The sequence below is a fragment of the Rattus norvegicus genome, unplaced genomic scaffold (genome assembly GCF_021556685.1).
Source record: "Rattus norvegicus strain SHRSP/BbbUtx unplaced genomic scaffold, alternate assembly SHRSP_T2T unassigned-0000198, whole genome shotgun sequence".
Lineage (NCBI taxonomy): Eukaryota > Metazoa > Chordata > Mammalia > Rodentia > Muridae > Rattus > Rattus norvegicus.
In genome coordinates, this window is record NW_028238915.1 from 38369 (window position 1) to 47413 (window position 9045).

Below are 9045 nucleotides of genomic sequence, written 5' to 3' on the forward strand. Positions count from 1 at the left end.
ATTTGGCTTTGGAAGCAAGAGATGCTCAGTGGCTCTGCCCCAGGAAAGGCTCCTGGAAAGGGCACCTCTGCTTATGCTCAGTACAGGGAGAACATTAGCAGGAGGCAAAGTCTGCTCCCCATGACATCAGCTGTCCCTTCTTGGACATTCTATTGTCTCCTAGAGAGTTCTGGCATCCTCTGTGATGTCACTAGTGTTGTAGTGACAACCAGTGCCCTAGTTTCTCTCAGTCTGAGTCTGGCGGTTACAAGCTAAGACATGTTTTCCCGTCTTCGCAAGCTTTTTGGGAGGGGGAACGTCGATTCTGGAGAGACTAGAGTGAAGGAGTCTGGCCTTTCGTCTCAAAGTAATGATGGAGAAAGACAGCACTTCTGGGGAATGTGGAGTAAGTTCTGGGCAGTGTATTTTGAGCTTCCTGCCAGGGGGGCTGCAGGTTTAAGCTGACCTTTCTAGCAATGGGCCACAGCAACTGGAGCACATAAAAATAAAAATTGAATTCTATCTCTTGACTCTTAAGACCATCTTTCTTACTCAAGGGTTCTGTCCCTTCCTGTGGACCTAGAACTGACAGCTACAGATGGATCTCTGCATGTTCCATGGAGCCTGGGCTAATAAGTGAATTCAAAGTCACCAAGGTGTACCCAGTGTGACAGTGTCTTTTGTGTGGATAATGTGGCTGTTTCTCGGACACACACTTTATGATGTAATCACTGACATGCTTTACCCAAATGTTAGGGTCCTTGTGGTTCTTCTGAGAGAGCAGCAGATGCTCTACCCTGTGAGTCATCACCACAGCTCCTGCAGGTGGCTTTTGTTATTCCACAGGAGGTGCTGTATTAGGTGGACAAGATCACCTATGATTAAATAGAGAGATCTCAGGAGATGTGTATTCACAGGGAACTTACTGAGCTGTGCGTGCTCAACGTGTTAGGTTGCCAGGCATCCCTACAGGGCTCTGGTATTCCCACTGCTCAGTGTGGGTCAGGATCATCCTTCAGCATCACTTAGTGTCCATAGTAGAGCAGATCTTTCACCTAATATCAATGATGACCATATGTATTATACACATCTGATAAAATACAGAATAGAAACTAGCTTCTTGTAGGCCAGATTGGCATAATCAGTTTTTTGATTGTTAGCAAGAAAATTATTTTAATCTAAGCAGTTTAGGGAGGAACCTCCAGAGCATCCATAGTGAATGTAGCCTGCAGCTGTGAACAGAGGTTTCTGTTGGAGAGCAGGCCTGTGCAAGCCCAGAACCTAGGTGGGACAGTTCAAGCTACCCTTTTTCCATGGCCAATCTGGGATCGTATTGAGAATGTATTTTTTCCAGGTGACTGATTTCCAATTTATGGAATTGAACTAACTTACTGTGAGTGGAGGTGACTCAGAGAGTTAAAGTACAGAAGAACCAATCCAGTATGTCCACAAAAGCTTGCTGTCACCCCAGGGCTTTTAAAAGCTCAGCAGCTAGAGAAGCAATGTAGTATTTGGTTACTCTCATGCTTAGGTCTAGTCATTCATTATAAGCTGACCATGACACAAAAAGTGTCATCTGTGTCAAAACTAGTTGTAACTAGATTCACCCCACACTATCACATCACTACCGTATTTGAGGTTCTCAGTTACTATCTAAGAACCTGGAAGAGGCCTGGGTCTTGCTACACAAACTCATGATTTATGTCTTCATGACACTGTGTGCTTTGTTCTGTTAATGCTACCATTGGCATACAACACCTTGGATACTTTGTGCTGACATCTGTGACATGAGACAATAGTTCATGTCATCCTAACCTGAATAAACTGTCCTTAGAGTACAATGTAGTGGGAGGGTCGTTCTTTTCCTGTGAGATATCAAAACATTTCCAGTCTTCAGTCAAATCTGTCAGCCATTGTCCAGTGCCTGTCTTGAGATGTCCACCTTTTCAGCTGAGAGTCTTCATCCAGGCTGCTCTGTAATTCTGTAGAAGATTAATAGGGTTCCAGCCCTAGGATTTAATTCATTGTGACTGCACTTGCCGAACATGCTCAAAGCCCTGAGATCCACCCTAGCCCTCTGTGCTTTAGAGAAAGAAAATAAAGAACCACATTGCACTTGAAGTTTCTCCTCCAACAGAAGGAGAGCCTGCACAGGGCCTTTAAGTAACTCTAAGCCCAGGCTTCCGCCCACAGCTCCCTCCATCAATTCCATGTTTGGTGTGTTTTCACTACTACTCACTTTCTTCTGTGTGCAAAGAATGTGCACCATGTCAGTAAAGTGTGTGTATGTGTGTGTGTGTGTGTGTGTGTGTGTGTGTGTGTGTGTGTGTGTGTGTGTGTGTGTTTGGTCCCTAGTGAAAACTGTCGAGATACATGCAGACTCATGCTACTGCTGTCCCATGGTACCTTGCAGGGAACCCTGAAATGGTGGCTACTTTAATACAGTCTAAACCGGGTGTGCATGGTTTCTGTAAGGTCACCACTACAGAGAGCAGGAAAAGCTTCAGTAGTCACATGGATGTGATCAATCAGTGTTAGTCATGCCCTTCCAGCATGGTAGACTGCAGGTTGTCTGTCCCCATCACTTTGCTCTCCTGTGCCCAAACAATGCCAAGGTCAGGGCCGTTGAGCCGTGAGGCAGAGGCTCACCACCCTCAGTGCTGCCTACGACCCCTAAGACTGTCTCTTTCGGGTGTGTGCGTGCTGGACACTCATGGATCCTGAGATCTCCGCAGCTGAGGTGAAACAGTACCGGAGCCATTGCAATGTGGGCACATATTTGGTTGTGGAGCTGGGCCACTCTTTGACTTTTGTTGAGTGGAGAGACAACTGTTGGCTGAGCCTTTGGTGAACCGGATGGCCCCTGGCCACGTCAGCAGTCAGCAGTATCAAAGCTGAGCAACCAGTGTTTTATGTTCCATTTTGTCATCGCTGATCAGTGTTCTGATGCCACAGCACATGGCTGGTCTCAGTCTCCCCATGTGGCCACAATGCCTAATTGATATTGCCTCCACTTCCCAAGTGCCACTGGGATTTCTGTAGAACCCCTAAGACAGCAGCAAGCAGGAGCTCCTGACTATTCCCTCCCTGCTCTCTGGATCTGCAAGTCATTCTGTGTACCTATGGCTATTCCCTCATAAACCCTTGATGCCATGATACCTTAATAAACACTTGAATCATGCCCTGATGGCCAGTTTTCAACTGCTACCTGACACCATCTATAATCGCCTGGGAAATGAGGGACAGTCTGGATCAGACTGGCCTTTGAGCATGACTATGCGTGACTGTCTTCGTTGCTGTGGGAGATGCCAGACAGCCTCTTTTCTGATCCTAGAGTCCCTATACCCAGCCACTTGTCCCCTCTACAGCCAGACCCTACTTCTGCTCCTAGGCACTGTCTTGGACTTCCTTCCCTCAGGTGGCTTCTCTCCTTTGGTTGCTACAGAAACCTGTTATGAGGACAGGAACAGGGAGTTAAGAGTTCAAAGCCATCTTCCCAGTGATGTTCTTTCTCAGAGGTCAGTGGGACACTTAAAGAGTTTTGTGTATACATTTTATTAAGCAAGGGACAATCATGCATCAGACACAGGAAACTAACAGCACATCTACCGGACCTCCTTCAACACCTGGGCATCTCTTCTAGCCTGTGCTTCTGTGTGCTGAAACCTGGGGACCAACTTCCTGTGGGGTTTCCCAGGATGACTATGCACACTACTACACTGACGTAAATCCTCAAAACTCACAAACAGCAACAGGACCGACCGCCACAGGAACGGTTCTCCATCAACAGATACCACAGACCAGCAAGCAGAAGCATGGGAGGGTGGTGCTGTGGTTCACACACTTCTCTTTCCTCACTAGGGCAGGTGACCTGCTGAAGAAAACAAGGAGGCAGCAGGATGGAAGAGGAAAACTAAAACCCAGTCCTTGCATTAAACACTCAAGCATATTCAAACTAGAAGAGAGAAGTTTGCCAAGAATGAGGGCCACTTTGGGCATCCATCATCAATAGCCCTGGCTGTCTAGGCCAGCATCAGATCCAGCAGTCTCCAGGCAGGTGTCAGCCAGGCCCTCAAGGGCACTAAGAGCATTAACCATGAAGAATAGAACAAGATCTCTGCCTCTTGCCTGCCTGACAGCCAAGCATGTGTATGCCCTGGCAATGCTCACGCTGGGACCCCTGCTAGATATTAAGGTATAGAGACCTGATAGTTGATTAGGACCCTGTTCGAAAAGGAAGACACCAGATATTTCCCTCTGGCATCCATATGTGCATGCATGGTTGTACAAGCTGGTAGAATCTCTCTCTCTCTCTCTCTCTCTCTCTCTCTCTCTCTCTCTCTCTCTCTCTCACACACACACACACACACACACACACACACACACACACACACACATTCAAAGTTTTGAAGAACAGCAGAAGAATCTCTGGGACTCTAAGCCTGACCAGCCTAATCTGTGAGCCACAGCTTCTGTGTGAGAGCTCCTTTGTGTGAGAGGCATAGGGTGACTGAGGAAGGTTGCTGGTGTCCATCCCTGGCCTGCATGTGCATGCATACAGAGACATGGACACATGCACATGCTGAGTACCCCTCATCCAATCCTGAAATCTGAAAACACTGAATTTCAAATCCAGGCATTCTCCTAACCTACACCTTCCCTCAGGAATTGGAGATGAGGCTTTGCAAGAATTCTCAACCAGTGAGACTGGCCCAGACCTTCTGAGATCCATTCTGCCCCAGGAGAACACAGCAGGTGTTATCAGGACAACTCAGAAACTCAAAACTCCAGCCTGATGCAGGGACCGCCTGCTGGGTTAGGAGAAGACTCAGCATCAGGTTCCTGAATGAAAACATCACCTCTGAACACACGGGGTCGCTGTGGCTATGCCTTCAAGGCAACTTCAGCAGCAGCTTAAATAGACTAGGGATGACTATGGGAATCTGCCTGCAGGGTGATGTGAGAATCCTTTTGCTAAGGCTTGGTCGCTAGATGTTGCCACAGAAACCCTTGAACTCTTCTTGGAGTACAGTCCAGGCAGAGGCTGAACACAAAACATTCTGATTATGAACTGAGTTTAACAGATAATCCGGAACCTGAAGGCCACAGGCCCAAAGGTCTGCACTGCAGGGGTGAGGCATCACTGCAGGGATGACCACACACTGCAGGGCTGAGGTGTCACTCAGGGGATGACCACACACTGCAGGGGTGAGGTGTCACTGCAGGGATGACCACACACTGCAGGGATGACCACACACTGCAGGGGTGAGGTGTCACTGCAGGGATGACCACACACTGCAGGGGTGAGGTGTCACTGCAGGGATTACACACATTGCAGGGGTGAGGTGTCCCTGCAGGGATGACCAGGAAACTGATTGAGCTCCTCAGGGCACTCCCTGTCCTGAATGTGCTTCCTTCTAGGTGAGCACTGCAGCTTTCAGGGAGCTGGAGGCCTGTGTGGGCAGCAGTAGAAACTGCTAGCCTTGTTATTCACAGCTGAAACTATCACACAGGGCATTCCAGAAGTGACCACCACCAAAGTGGGGCCTTTCACAGCATTCTGGGTAGGATGGCACAAAGCCCCATGACAATTTTGCCTGTGATCCATACCAAATGTCTGCTGTCAGTGCCTGTCTCTTAGGAGCCACCTGGATGATTCAGGGGATGGTCCTGAAGAAAAGGCTTGGCAAAATTGAGGTCTTCAAAGCCAGAGGAGCAGTGAGGAGGTGCAGGGGCCATAGACCATGGAGACCGATATATGCTGATGTTAGACTACCCAGACTCATCCCTGTGTCCAAGTCTGGATGTCACAGAGGCACCTGGCAAAGGTCCCAACAGTGTCCTTCAGGATTCAGCTGTCTCCCTACTTGCCCTCCACCTAACCCACTTCCTGTGGTTCTGGGAGTCAAGGACTTCATCACCTTTTTCATTTTCTTGTCATATTGCAGGTACTGTGACTCGACCACTCTTCCTCCTGCAGGAGACACATCGTTTGTCACAGAACAGGACTGCTGCACCAGGAAGACCCATAGCATAACCAGGACGCTACAATGAAAAGCAGGCCTGGCCCTTCATGCTGAATGACAGGAAAAGCACCCGGCCTTCTCTTTGTTGCAGACTGGATTCCTCAGCCTTCCTGTTATAAACAGGGCACTAGTACCCTTCACAGGATACTTAGTGTGTATAAGACATTTATAGAATTCATCTTGTATATAGGCCATTGGGCTAGGAGCCAGCATCAAGGCATCAAGTAGGAGGAAATACAGAAACATTCTAGGAAGGGACAGCCAGGGGCCAGTGGGATGGCTCAGTGATTAAGGACCAGAGTTCAGATCCCAGCACATGGATGTTCACAGTCATCTGCAGAATCAGATCTAGGGGGTCCCATGACCTCCCCAGCTCCCAAGCAGCTACATGTGTGCGTCTTAGACACTTCTCACTCACCGTGAAACAACCTAAGCCACAAAACATCCCACACCTTCTTGGATGGGCCCATCCCTGGGGGAGTCTTGTGTGTTCTGGGCTTCAACTCTAGGAAGGCTTGGCCTTGTTTTATAAGATGTCTTATTCCTTATTTCAGCAGAGAGAAAAAAAAATCCAGTCCTGGAACCCTAGAAGACACTGCCATGATGTCACTGCTGTGCTGGCATAGGCTTAGAGATATCTCCATGATCCATCCGAGTCACCTAGAGCTCAGGGAATGATGGAAAAGTCCATGTGAGTTCGCCCAGAGCTTGCAACCATGAGAAAGCTTGGAAAACACAGGGCACATGTGGTGTTTGATCCTGGGTCAGTTCAACCCTCTTGAGCCTGCAGCTAAGACAAACAGTTACACTGGCCTGAGTGCACAGGCCAGATCTCAGAACCTGTTTGCCAGCCATGGAACACTCTGGATTCCTCCTCTCAGCTGGACCTTCTTCCTCTACACCTCATCCACCCAAGCTTCTCAAGAAGTGAAGCTACCAGGTTAATACAACCACAAACTGAAGGCAGCAAGAGCCTTCAGCCGCCCTGTGGCAGTAAGGTCAGTCCATAGGTCTCCTGTCCCTGCACTGTCAGTACCTGTGAGAGCCATGGCCACCTATTCCCTTCAGAGGTGAGGACAATTATACCCACAACCTTGCTTTCAACAAATCCTGCCTTGGCCACAGGTGGGACCCTCATGAGACTCAATCTGATGCAGGCCTCCTCAGACACTTTGGCTTCCTTTCTGGCTGCTGGAGCTTGGGCCCTCTGGCCTGGCCTAATGTAGGATCAGCAACATCCAACTCTGTCGGGCCTCAGACATCCCACATTGGGGGCCCTGCTTCACTCCTAGGTGCATCCTTTTCCCACATCTCTTCAGTCTCTCCCTCATCCCTAATTCCCCTTGCCTCTCAGGCCCAGCCCTTCAGTCTCTGATGGAGACTGTCCTGGAGGGACAGGAGCCCCTCCCCTGAGATACTCTCCCACTCCATGCTGCTGGGCTCTGACAACTCTGCCCTTGGGCTGACTCATCTCTACAGGCACAGCCTGCTGCTCCCCTGCCCCTGCAACCCACTTCCTAGCTCTGCTTCACACAAACACTCTGAGATCTCTACACTGGCTTCCCATTCTATTTTGCTCCCTCTCTGTCCTCCAGAAGTTCTGCTGCTCTCTCTCACCACAGCAGGACCCACTAAGACACTGCTCCTGACCCCAGCAGCCACCAGCAGCCCAGGTCATGGGGCTACTAACAGCTTTGGCCCAGGACTCAGGGCTCCTTCCTTCTTCAGTATCGAGTCCAGGCTGAGACCATCTGGCCTGCTGCTGGGTCCTTGAAACCCTCAGTCTCACAGCCTCTGGGCACTCTGAGCCCTAGTCCTTATGGCTAACAAGTAGCTGCCCAGTCAAGCAACATGGGCCTCACTGGCTTCCTGGTGTGCCATGATGCTTTCCCTGCATGGCCGGGGATGACTGCATGCTAGGATTATGTCTGGAACTAGACCTGCAGGTAACACCTGATGGGTTGGCCAGGCTGTCCTCCTACTCCTGTTCTCAGGAGATTCTCTTGACTAAGCCTCCCAAGTGCTGGGATGAGAAGTATGTGCCACCATGCCACATTCTGATTATAAACTGAGTTTAACAGATAATCCGGAACCTGAAGGCCACAGGAACAAAGGCCTGCACTGCAGGGATGAGGTGTCACTGCAGGGATGACCACACACTACAGGGGTGAGGTGTCACAGCAGGGATGACTACACACTGCAGGGGTGAGGTGTCACTGCGGGGATGACCACACACTGCAGGGGTGAGGTGTCACTCAGGGCATGACCACACACTGCAGGGGTGAGGTGTCACTGCAGGGATGACCACACACTGCAGAGGTGAGGTGTCCCTGCAGGGATGACCAGGAAGCTGACTGAGCTCCTCAGGGCTCTTCCTGTCCTGAATGTGCTTCCCTTCTAGGTGAGCACTGCAGCTTTCAGGGTGCTGGAGGCCTGTGTGGGCAGCAGTAGAAACTGCTAGCCTTGTTATTCAGAGCTGAAACTATCACACAGGACATTCCAGAAGTGACCACCACCAAAGTGGGGCCTTTCACAGCATTCTGGGTAGGATGGCACAAAGCCCCATGACAATTTCGCCTGTGATCCATACCAAATGTCTGCTGTCAGTGCCTGTCTCTTAGGAGCCACCTGGATGATTCAGGGGATGGTCCTGAAGAAAAGGCTTGGCAAAATTGAGGTCTCCAAAGCAAGAGGAGCAGTGAGGAGGTGCAGGGGCCATAGACCATGGAGACTGACATATGCTGATGCTAGACTACCCAGACTCATCCCTGTGTCCAAGCCTGGATGTCACAGTGGCACCTGGCAAAGGTCCCAACAGTGTCCTTCAGGATTCCACTGTCTCCCTACTTGCCCTCCACCTCACCCACTCCCAGTGGCTCTGGGAGTAAAGGACTTCATCACCTTTTTCGTTTTCTTGTCATATTGCAGGCACCATGACTCGACCACTCTTCCTCCTGCAGGAGACACATCGTTTGTCATAGGATACAACTGCTGTACCAGGAAGACCCATAGCATAACCAGGACCCTGCAGTGAAAAGCA